This window comes from Ammospiza caudacuta, chromosome 34 (genome assembly GCF_027887145.1).
Source record: "Ammospiza caudacuta isolate bAmmCau1 chromosome 34, bAmmCau1.pri, whole genome shotgun sequence".
In the NCBI taxonomy this organism is placed as follows: domain Eukaryota; kingdom Metazoa; phylum Chordata; class Aves; order Passeriformes; family Passerellidae; genus Ammospiza; species Ammospiza caudacuta.
Window position 1 is genome coordinate 2,741,169 of NC_080626.1, and position 12,193 is coordinate 2,753,361.

The window sequence follows — 12,193 nt, forward strand, 5'->3', positions numbered from 1 at the left end:
ATTCCAGAGGAACGCATTCCTGACATAGGGCATAATACCATCTATCAAAACAAAAAATGGCCTCCTAAGAATTTTCCTAAGAGATTTCTTCTTCTTCCTAAGACTTTTCTAACCTCTACTCCAAGCCTTTAGAATTCTTAACATAATCCCTTGGCTTGTTTCACTACTTGTAGTGAACCTCGCTGTGTAATTTATTAATGAAAGAGGAAGAGAAGGCATGAGATGGCCTTCACCCTACTGGCAGGGAGTATTACAAATGACTACCTTTTATTTCACGCAAAGAAACAACTATATTAACACTCCTGTTTATTATCCTCATGTTCCTGGTATGAACATGGGCAGACATGGGAAGGAGCGTGAGGCACTCACCTCTTCCTCGGTGCTCCAGCTCAGGTGTCTTCTGGCCACGCTGCAGACAGCACTGGGTGCACTCCAGACAGTCCTGGGTCCCTTGGAGCCAGAGCCCTCCTCGGGTGGTGACAGTGACAGGCGTGGCTCAGCTTCTGTCCCTAAAGAGGCTAACGCTAACACTAACCCTAACAACTAAGCCTGACTCGAACATGAAAAATAACACTATGCCTAACGCTAAAGCTAAGCCTAACCCTAATGCTAACCCTAAGCCTAAACGTAACCCTGACCCTGAGCGTAACCGTAACCTTAGACTACTGGCAGCTTCCAGCAGGCTTGGGGAGGGGCTGTGGGGGCAGCGCTCTGGAACCAGGCCTGGAGTCGAGGCCTCTGCCCCGCTGTGAGGGGCTCTGCTGGGCAGGGCTGGGCCTTGGCCTGTGGCGTGCCTGGGAGCTGCCAGGGCTCGAGATGTGCCGGGCAGGTCCCCAGAGGCCTCTTCTTCCCGCGGCGTGTTGGGCTGCCCCAGGAGCTGTGGGTAGAGGGGGTTCACCCAGATGGTGCGGATAGTGATGGCCCTGCTGCCCTGCTCGTCTGACAGCTCCTCGCTCGTCCCGGCATCCCCTTTGGCAGCTGCTTGATCTCTGGTTTGGGGAGTAAGCTCTAAGTGTCCTGTGCCTTTGCATGGCACCAGAGGTTTTGGTTCCTCCTCACAGGTCACACAGGCGCTCTCATGCCCGCTGCTGCTGCTGCCGCCCTGGACATCCTCTGAGCTGTCCCCCTCCTCGCTGGGCAGCCCTGCCAGGAGGATCTTTGCTGCTGCCATTGCCCACTGCCTGCGAGCTTCCACCTGGCTTGGGGAGGGGCTGGGGGGCAAGAGACCCAGAATTGTTTCACGACTGGAGTCCTCTGTCCAGCTGTGAGAGGCTCTGCTGGGCAGAGCTGAGGCTTGGCCTGAGGCTGTGCACGGGGGAACGTTGCTGTGCTCTAGCCAGGCCTTGCCTGGCCGCCCAGAGGGCCTCACTTCTCTGCCTCTCTGATCTGGGTCCTGTTCTCCCTGGGACAGCTCTTTGGGGCTGCTCGCTTCCCAGGCCGCCTCCTCACCATCTGGTGTTGACAGGACAGCCCCCAGTGCTGCCCCTGCCCCCTGCCCACCGAGAGCTTCCAGCGGGGTGGGCGAGGCTGTGGTGGGACAGCTGGGACCGTGCGGGGAAGCCGCCCGGCTCTGTGCCCCTGCTGCGGCGGCTGTCGCTGCCGCCACTGCCTCCATGCCCTGATGCCCGTGCCGCCGTGTCCCCGGCTGCCGGCTGCGTCGCCGGAGCACAGCCGCCCCCCCTGCCGAGGATGCCACGGGAGCCGCGGCGCAGCGAGCGCAGCAGAGCCCGGCGGCGGGCCCTGCGGCTGTGCGGGGCCGCTGCCCGGCTCTCTGCTGCCGCCGCCTGCGCGCCAGGGCCGGCGCAGGAGTCACGCTGCTCCTCGGCCTCCAGAGGTGCTGCCCCATCCCTCACCCCCTGCCTCCGGCGAAACGCCAGCCACTTCTGCTTGGGCTTCGTGTCGCTGCTCGTCTCCTTGTCCGTGGACATCTCGGAGTCGCTCCGACCCTGCCGTCGCCCGGGAAGATGCTGGCTCCTGATGGAGCTGCTCTCCTGGGAGTGGCACCCCCGGGCTCTTTGCCCCTTTTTATACTGTCCAGGTCAGGGCGCGGCCCCAAACGTCACAATGGGCTCTGGGCACACGCAAGCCTCACGTCACAAAGGGGAACGGTCTGGTGGGGGGGGTGGGTCCCAAGTGTCCCCAAGGGCTCTGGGCACAGACAAGGAGTACATGGAGTCCCTCCTTCTCACTTTATCACGCAGAGTAATACACAGGACAGCTCACAAGGTTCATGAGGCAAAGGAAAAGAATCTGCTCATGAGCTATTGGAACACAATTTTGAAACAAAAGAGACCAAAGACGCACGATGGCCTGGACTGCTTCAGTGTCTCTTTGGCTTCAGTTGAATTCAAAAGATTTCCTTCCTCATGTGATTGGAAGTCCTACACTGCAAACCCTTTCAAGTCTGCCTTTGCCTTGTTGTAGCTTTCTCTAAGAGCACCACATTTGGTTCATCTCATGAAAGGTACAATCTACGCAAATGCTGCTCTGAATTGCTGTGACGTCTGGGCTGAAGCCTGGTTTAGATGTGATTCTGGTCAGGATCCCCTGAGGCTCACTTCTGTCGTGATATGAACTGATGCAGTAAGCTTGACTTAAAGAGCGGCACGGGCAAAAGGAGTCAGTCTGTGAATGCTTCTGAATATTTCACCTCCGTGTCTGCTGCTTTTCTGGGCACAGTTGCAGGTCCGGGGACCTGAGGCAAAGCCCAGTGTGCAAAATCCTGCTGCCATTCTTGCCTTCCTGCAGGACCCTGACAGAACGTGGTTGTTTCTGTTATAGGGGGGTTTCCCCAGGATGGACGCCCTGGGCTTGGATTAGAAGGAAAAATGAGGAGCTTCAAAGCCCCTGGACATTAAGAAACAAAGACAAATGAAACCAAGCCCTGCCGCAGCCCGCACCCTCCATTCCCGCCTCCTGCCCTGAGGGCCGTGGGGGCGGGACGGTGTCCGGAGGGCGGCGCCGTAATCGTGTGGGCGGCTCCCGGTTCCTCTGTGCAGAGCCTGGATCATATGGGCGGCTCCTGCATCGTGTGGGCAGCGGCTCGATCCTGTGGGCAGCGCCGGGATCCTGAGGGCAGCTCCTGGATCCTGTGGGCAGCTCCTGGATCCCTTGGGCAGCTCCTGGATCGTGTGGGCTGCTCCTGGATCAGTTGGGTATCGCCTGCATGCTGAGGGCAGTGTCCAGTTCGACTAGGCCGCATCCGGACCCTGAGGGCAGCTTTTGGATGGGGTGGGCAGTGCCTGGCTCGTGAGGGCAGCTCCTGGATCGTGTGCACAGCACCTGGATCCTGAGGACATTGCCCGGATCATCCGGGCAGAGTTGGGATCCTGACTGCAGCTCATGGATACTGTGAGCAGCTCCTGGATCATGTGGGCAGCTCCTGGATCCCTTGGGTATCGCCTGCATCCTGAGGGCAGTACCCAGATCAACCAGGCAGCACCCAGATCCTGAGGCAGCTTTCAGAACGTGTGGGCATTGCCTGGATCCTGAGGGCAGATCTTGGGTCCTAAAGGCAGCACTCGGATCCTGAGGGCAGCACCCGGATCGTATGGGGAGCGCCCAGATCCTGTCGGCAGCCACCCCTCCGCCCCCCCCCCCCCCACCCCCCTTCCCGCCGTCTCCCTCCCAAACACACCCTCCCTCTATCGACCATTCTGGAACACAGTGACTTCTCCAATCTATACAACTGGAGAGAAATCACATCACGGCGTGTGATTGTCTAAAGTTCAAATTCCTGCCACAGGAGATGAATGGCAAAAGCATCACCCACCTTCCCTCAGCCCAGGCCAGGGCCAACATCATCCACAGCCCTGGGGCGGTTCATGTCCCCTCCCCGAGGGAATGTTCCCCTTCAGTTCCTCACACTTCCAGTCAGAAGAAAGGGTGAAGAGAAGCACGCCATAAGGGATACATGTTTACTTCCCCTGGATGAGCTCACTGCTCCCTGCATACACACAGGGGAAGTACCCCCAAGCGCAGGACCTGATGTGTGTTTTCAAAAGCTTGAGCCTCAGCACATCCTTATGGCCCTGCCTGAGGTGAAACTGTTGCCAGGAATCCTCCACTAATGCTACCAATCATAAGAATAGCAATCAGGGAGCGCAGGTACAAACACACAACTGCCCTTTATCTGCCAGGTCTAGTTGGCTGTGCCCAGTTCTGGAGAATCAAGGTTGGGAGTTGCCTAAAGTTCCTCAAGAAGCTGACGGATTTTTGCCCTCACTTAAAAAGTGCCCTCTCTGTTCAGATGATATTGAAGGACTGTGACTTTGACATTAAATGCAGAACTATTTGCCTTGCTTAATGGCTTGGGCAGCTTTGCGCTTCTTGGGAAGTTTAATGCAGATTCCCTCAATGAACAAAGCGTTTTCTAGGGAACATTCCTGATTTTTACCAAAATACAAGAGTCTCAGGGCCTCTGCACTCCATTTAGGTGATCCAAAATTCAGGTTGTTCATCCCTTTTGGCCCAGTGAAAGGACTGTCGTGAAATTTCATCTCTGACGTGGAATCTCACTGCTACCTGCAAGGAAGTCCTGCAGAACTCGTCATTAGGGGACCATGTGCTCATTTGAGATACTTCAGAACATGGAGATCGATGATTCCAAAGCTGTGCATTCCCCAGTCTGGAAAGGAAGGTGCTAAAAAGAGAAAAATGCACACAAAAGAATGGGGTCCTGCATCCAACAAATGCCTTGTGCTGCAAGGTACAAGGGCTTGGTGTCCCCTCATCCCTCCCAGCCCAGGCAGCGCCTTTCTCCTCTGCCCACATCGCACACACACCACCATCCTGGGGAGCTTTGGGCTCCAGGATCTCCCCCCAAATCAATGGCTACGGGGCAATGAAAAGAACAAGCACTTCGATTTACTCATTCTGTCCTTTTATTTCAACAACAGCATCCATCAAACCACTTCTAACTTAGCAAAAGCTACAACTCAAGAGACTACGGAACATATTCCAGAGGAACGCATTCCTGACATAGGGCATAATACCATCTATCAAAACAAAAAATGGCCTCCTAAGAATTTTCCTAAGAGATTTCTTCTTCTTCCTAAGACTTTTCTAACCTCTACTCCAAGCCTTTAGAATTCTTAACATAATCCCTTGGCTTGTTTCACTACTTGTAGTAAACCTCGCTGTGTAATTTATTAATGAAAGAGGAAGAGAAGGAATGAGATGGCCTTCACCCTACTGGCAGGGAGTGTTACAAATGACTACCTTTTATTTCACGCAAAGAAACAACTTTATTAACGCTCCTGTTTATTATCCTCATGTTCCTGGTATGAACATGGGCAGACATGGGAAGGAGCGTGAGGCACTCACCTCTTCCTCGGTGCTCCAGCTCAGGCGTCTTCTGGCCACGCTGCAGACAGCACTGGGTGCACTCCAGACAGTCCTGGGTCCCTTGGAGCCAGAGCCCTCCTCGGGTGGTGACAGTGACAGGCGTGGCTCAGCTTCTGTCCCTAAAGAGGCTAACGCTAACACTAACCCTAACAACTAAGCCTGACTCGAACATGAAAAATAACACTATGCCTATGTTTTGCGGAGAAAAGAAGAAACCTCACAACTTTATAAATGTTGTAAGGTTTCTTCTTTTCTCCGCAAATCATTATGGTGGGCCTAGCCGGGAGTTCTCTGTCCCCGCAGGGGCAGGGGGATAGACGGACCTCCAAGGCGCGCCCTAGGATTTTTTCCTGGTGGGGCTCCGCTCGTCTCAGCTTGCCACCTGCGAGGACAGACAAGGACCTGCTGGCCTGCGGAGGAAGATACGGTATGTACTGAGGGGCCCCCCGTGGAGGGAAAGCAGAGCAAGGGAGTAAACCACCCAGAGACGTCTGGGTTCAGCTGATAGAGCAGCTGTATTACAGATGGGGCTCATCGTTCTGATAGAGCAGACCGCTAGAGGCCCTGGGGGTGAGCCGGGTGAACCTGTGTATGTGTGTTGGGGGTTCATAGTTCTGATAGACCAGAACTGTTGAGCCCGTGTGTGTTTTGTTTGTATGTGTGTGTGATGTCCGGACACTGTGTTGCTGTATGGTTAATGTGTGCATTGTGTGTTCGGTGCACTGTGTTTCTAATCGTGCAAGTGTATAAGTGTATGGTGTATAAAAGAGAATAAATCTACAGTGCGGGGGGGGTCAGTACTACCCGTGTTTGAAGCAGCCGAGTGAGGCCTGAGGCTGCAGCAGGCTGCGGGGGCAGGGACAGAAGTGCCCCGCAGAGAAGCGAGTGGAAGAATGTCAGTGATGGTACTTATCGTGTTTAAATGTAGTGATTTGTGTAGATCTGGTACATTTTAACCGTGAGTACGAGCTCAGAGAGTTCCTTTGCCTTGGATGTTTGATTTTGATCTCTAGAGTGTATGCTGTTATTTCGATTGTGTCCAAGAAAATTGATGTGAGTAAATGCTGAGTTATGGTATGCTATGTTGTGTTGAGAAAAGCGAGCACTTTGAGAGATATGCCCTTTCCCAGTGGTTTTGTGTGGTGATTTTCTTCCGCTGCATTGTGGTAATTTGATTCTCAGATTGTATAGTAGTGTTTGTGGAGATTTTAAGATTTTGTTGCAACAAGAGTGGCATTTTACATAGGAGAACTATAGTACGGTGATTTATGCTTAATTACCATAGAGTTAAAGGAATTCCAAGAATTCCCCCCCTCACAGCAATTCAAGCCTTGGCTCTAGCGAATTTGAGATAAAGGGGGGGGTGCGGGTGCGAGTGTTTGTGTCTGAGGGCATATCAGAGTTTAGGCTGCGACTAGCACAGCCTTTTTGCAAAGCAGTAAAACAAGTGTAAGTAGACACAGGGCTTTATTAGATTGTGCAAGAAGAGAACTAGAAAAGACTGATATTTTGTTTGATCAGAATATAGTGTCTATATCACATTTTTGATTAGCATGCTGTGTGAGGTGACAGTGGCTGTCCCCTGGGCACAGGGACAGCTCTGGCTGCCCCATCTCCCCAGGGAACACGGGAATGGCCTGTGAGCAAAAGCTGGATGTGCAGTTATTATTGCAGTGCGGTGTTTATGAGAAACACTGGTTTTGCTGTTCTAATAAGTGTCAGTAAATTAGAGGTTTCTGGTCAAGCGGATTCAGAACCTAAGGTCTTAGAACTTGTGTGTGGGAACCACATCTGATACCTGCCACCTGGAGCTGTGTGTATAGGAGGAAAGTTGAGAAACTACTGTGGAGGTCTGTAAAAAGGTTTGAGTGGAAGCGAGATAGGGCAAGGAGAAATAAATAATGAGAACTGACCAGAGCAAAGAGGTTCCTAAATTAGCCCCTTTTGGGAGGGGCTCACTGGGAGAAGGCTGCCAGTAGGAGCAGCTCAGAAAACAAAAAGATTTATAATACTTTATTGCTGTTAGTACTGTTTTAAACTAGGAGGATAAATGGGATAGAGTTTTGTATGCTGAAATGTCTTTGTGTTTTAAGAAATCACCCAGAACGGCAAAGAGACTGTAAGATCAGACCGCCCTCTGGTCTTGGCCCTTGAAAAAGGAAAACAAGGCAAAGAGAAAGCAAATCAAACATGTTGTTCAGCATGCAGCATAAGATAGCAACGTATGAAATCAGGCAAGGATTATAATGCTGAAATGCAAAGCAATCACAGTTCATGAAATGAGTACACATGATTTGCTAAAGGCTCCTCCCAAGGTAAGGGAGGAAGGGTAAAGATGACCTCCCCAAAAGGGAAGAATTTTTGTTGACACAAGGGCCATATATATTCAGTTTTAAATAAAGCTTTAGTACCTGTGGAGAATGTTTATGTTGCAGTGTGGGGAACAACTGAACAACTGGCCAGTCTGAGAAGGCATCCTGGCATCCTTGTGCAAACCTTTAAAGTAATATGTGTACTATGTGTACCTAAAAGCTTTTGTACAATTCGCTCAATTTGCTAAACATTCTCAAATGAGAAAGGTTACTCTGGAGGCAAATAATATAAAGATGTTAGGCTTAACATTAACAGGCACTGAAATTAAGAAAGACATTAGTAAGGAGATATTAGAATAAGTAAATAAGTGTTTTCAAGGGTATGGGCCTCTGCTGTACCAGGGAGACTGAAAGATGCTCCCCCATGAGCATCAAGCTTAAGGAAAGAACACAGCTAGTGAGAACTGAGTAGTACCCTCAAAAGGAAGATAAGGAAGGAATCAGCCCAATAATTGACAGTACTGGACTAAGGGCTGTCAATAAGATAACACAGAATTTTTACCCTGTGGTAGCAAATCCATATACCTTACTAACTTGTTTAACACCTGAGCTAACCTGGTTCACTGTTTTAGGCCTAAGAGATGCCTTCTTTTGCCTCCCTATCCACGAAGCCAGCCAGAAAATTTTTGCATTCAAACACAAGCTCACATAGTCCATGTGCCTGAAGGCTTCAAGATTCCCCACTCCGACTGGAGAACAGCTTGCAGAGATCCAGAGTCCCAAGAAGCTCCACAAGAGGAAAGGAGGCTGTTGCAGTACGTGGACGATCTTCTAGTAGCCACTCGGATGAGGGAAGCGAGAGAAGCCTGGACGGTAAGCCTTTTGAATTTCCTAGGACTCCAAGGACGCAGAGTCTCAAAGAAAAGGCACAGGTAGTGAAACAGAAGGTAATCTACCTGGGGTAAGAAGTGAGTGCTGAGCAGCAGACTTTAAGGCAGGGAAGCCGTATGCCAAACCCTGAAACCCCAGACAACGAAAGAACTCCGAACCCTCTTAGGCATGGTAGGGTAGTGCCAGCTGTGGGTTTATAATTATGGACTCAAGGAATGCATTCAGAGTCATACATGCACATGGAGCCATCTGGAAAGAGAGGGGACTGCTGACCTCACAGGGAAAGAAGAGACAATCCAGCTGCTGGAAGCAGTTCAGCTACCTGAAAAGGCATATTAAGGCACACTAGAGAGTGAGCTTAAAATTGGAGGAAAGAAATGAGCTGGCGGATGGAGAGGCAAAGAAAGCAGCAAAGGGTGAGGTAGAGATTTTCCTTGAAGGTAAGCCATAATACAATAATACTAACCAAAAGAGACGTACAACTACAAGGGGTGGGCTACCATTGAAAGAGAGCTAGTAATCCCTTCCCATTTTCATGGTTACTAGTGAAGGAAGGGCACTAGAAAACACACCAGGGCCTAACTACTTAAAAGCCTTTTATACAGTGTGGCTCCTTTCTCAAAATGACCAAGGCTGCGAGTGATACAGAGTGCATTGAAATGAAGTGTTGACTTTGAAGCAGTAATTTCCACAGGCTTTCTAGAACACACATCTGATTGAAACAATCGTTGTATCGTTGTCAGGAATTTATATGCCACTATCACTCAGGTAAGCCGACAATGTGATCCTTGCCTCCAGACTAACCCCAAAATACCCCCTGGCCAAAACTCGGTCAGACTGGGAGAGGCCATGGGCCTGTACAGCAGTGGCAAATCAACTTTTCAGAACTCCCAAGGAAAGGGGGGTATCAGTATTTACTGATATTAATAGATACATTTTCAGGGTGGCCAGAAACATTCCCCACCAGAACTGTCAAAGCTCAAGAGGTGACCAGATTATTTTTACAAGAAATAATACCATGCTTCAGAGTTCCAGCCACGATATCCTCCGATAAAGAATCACATTTCATTTCCAAAATAGTGCAACAGATTAGTAGCCATCTGGGCACAGATTAGGAACTTCACACCCCATACCACCCCCAATCAAGCGGCCAGGTGGAGAGAATGAATAAGACTGGGGCAAGAAGTTAATCTACCCTAGCCCAAGCTCTTCCACTAGCACTATTGCAAATTCAAACTAAACCTTGAGCTAAAGGAATGCTGAGTCCTTTTGGAATGCCTTACAGAAGACCATATAGAATACAAAGGGAATGTCCAGAATGTCCACCTACATGGTGGCATTAAGCAAACAGCTCAGAGAAATTGAGAAACATGTGGCTGGAACTCGGAGCAGGGAGTTAGATAGCCTGGGGATGATGTATATGTTAAGTCTCTTACAGAGAAGACTTTGGAACCACAGTGGGACAGACCACTGCGAGTACTTCTCACCACCTTCACTGCAATCAAAATCAAGGAGCAGAATGCCTGGATCCATCACTCTCGGGTGAAGAAGGCCCAGAAACCCCTTAAGGAGTGACGCCAGGAGACAATGAACTGAGATTAAAACTTACTCGGGCAAAATGAGTATATTGCGGTCGGGAGTAGCTCATATTTTAGTTTGTAGAATTGTATTGTGTGTAATCATAACTGAAGTTTCAGAACTTGAGAGTACCTCTGTTCAAAGTAATGCTAGATGGCCTTGGTCCCTGGCATTTAATCAGTATACTGGATCATAGGAAAACCTTCTGAGATAAAAGATTTAAACATATCTACTGTAGTAATCCACGAGAACTAGATATGTGAGGAGCAAGAATGGCAAGAACAGGAACTGTGGACTCTTCAAGGAATCAGAGGAGAAGAAATCAAAGTAGGGTGCCAGGTCACCAATAGGGTAGCTTATGAGAGACCAGATGTAATTAGTGTCTGAACCTCCCTTGGTGTATATGAACACCAGGAAGTCTGTGATAACCTAAGGGAATCAGACTGTTGGTGTAATTTCACCTTGATACAGCCTGTAGAAGTGACCTGCCTTTGAGCTCGAATTATTAAAAGAGGTAGAGAGAGACTCCCCCTCAGAGTTCAGCAGCAGGCTGTAGGATTTTGAGCATCACTTTTGTGCTGAGTGTTTCAAGTAGCAGAAACCTGGTCCCAGTTTCTTCTGAGGCACTGCAAATGAATTTAGGCTCTTCTCTTAGACTTCCCCTTCATTATTTACTTGAGGCTTGGACCTGAAGCTAGGGGCAAGGTGGGTGAAGTTTCGTAGACCAGGAGAGACATTCCTGCTTGCCACACATCTGGGAAATCAGGTGCTCTGGAGGGGGAAGGAGATTCCTGAGGTCTCTACATTTCAGAACAAACATCTGCCTCAAATATGACCTAAACCTCTGTCAGATACACTTGTGAAGTGTGTCTGAATTTGCAGTGTGAGCCCAGCACATCCCTCTGGCAGGGAGGGATGGTCATAAACAGAAAGCGGTTCCTGTTCCCCATAACAAACATCTAACTGGCATATTAGGGACAAGATTAGGAGTTTTAAATGGAATTGATTCAGAAATACTGGTGCATAAACTGGCCACTGCAGCAGGTAGCCTAACAAAATTGAAGCAGCGTTTATAGTAACCTCTATTGGCATTAGGAACTAGCCAGTGACAGATTTCAAAAGTACTGCCAAAGTAAGGAAGTATGAAAAGGCCGGGGACCAAGACCACAAGTTGATAGTAGAAGCACTTAGTATAGTACAAGATAATGTGTCTTTAGCTTTCAGTTGTATACAAGCACAGTTATAGATGCAAGCAACAGCAGCTCTGATCATATGGGAAAGGGGTGAAGGTAATTTTCCGATTCAAGAAATTGTGTGGGATAATGCAATTGATGTTGAAAGGAAGTTTCAAACCTGACGGATTATGGTGAATTTCACCTATGATCCTGTTTCTAATGTGGCAACTGCCTTTGTGCTTATCATACATAATGCCACTGTTTATGTTATCCATCCCATCGTTGCTCTAGGATTAAAGCATGAAACTTAGAATCCTGCACCGCTAGAGAACAGATGGGATTCATTTGTGAAAGCAATACTATTAATGCTCAGGATGTGTGTTTGGACACTGAGCAGAGTATTTGTCGCTTCGAAATTCATCCAGTCACTGACCAGAAAACTGTGCTCGTATGTACTGGAAAAGGGGGTATGCCTGAGAACTGTTTGTGCTGCTGTATGCTACAACGAGTAGCTGTACTAACATCTTTGTCAAAAGCACATGGTGAAGCACTAAAAGACACTTACTGTTGTGAAGGTTTTCATTAAGTAAAAGAATTTACTTATTTCCTAGGAAAGGGGGGAATGAGACAGAGTAAAGATCCATTCTGAATTAGGTGAAGTGTCTAAGAGAGGTGAAAAGTCTGTGAGGCCAAAGCTGAAGGAAAAACTCGCATGCCTTGTTGGGGGACTTGCGTCCGGCGCGCGTCGTAAAATAAACATACCGGGCTTTACAACTTTTATAAAGTTGTGAGGTTTCTTATTTTCTCCGCAAAACACCATACTGGTCCATACTGGTTTATACTGGTTTCTAATAGTCTTTACCACTTATTCTTATACTGATTTGTACTGGT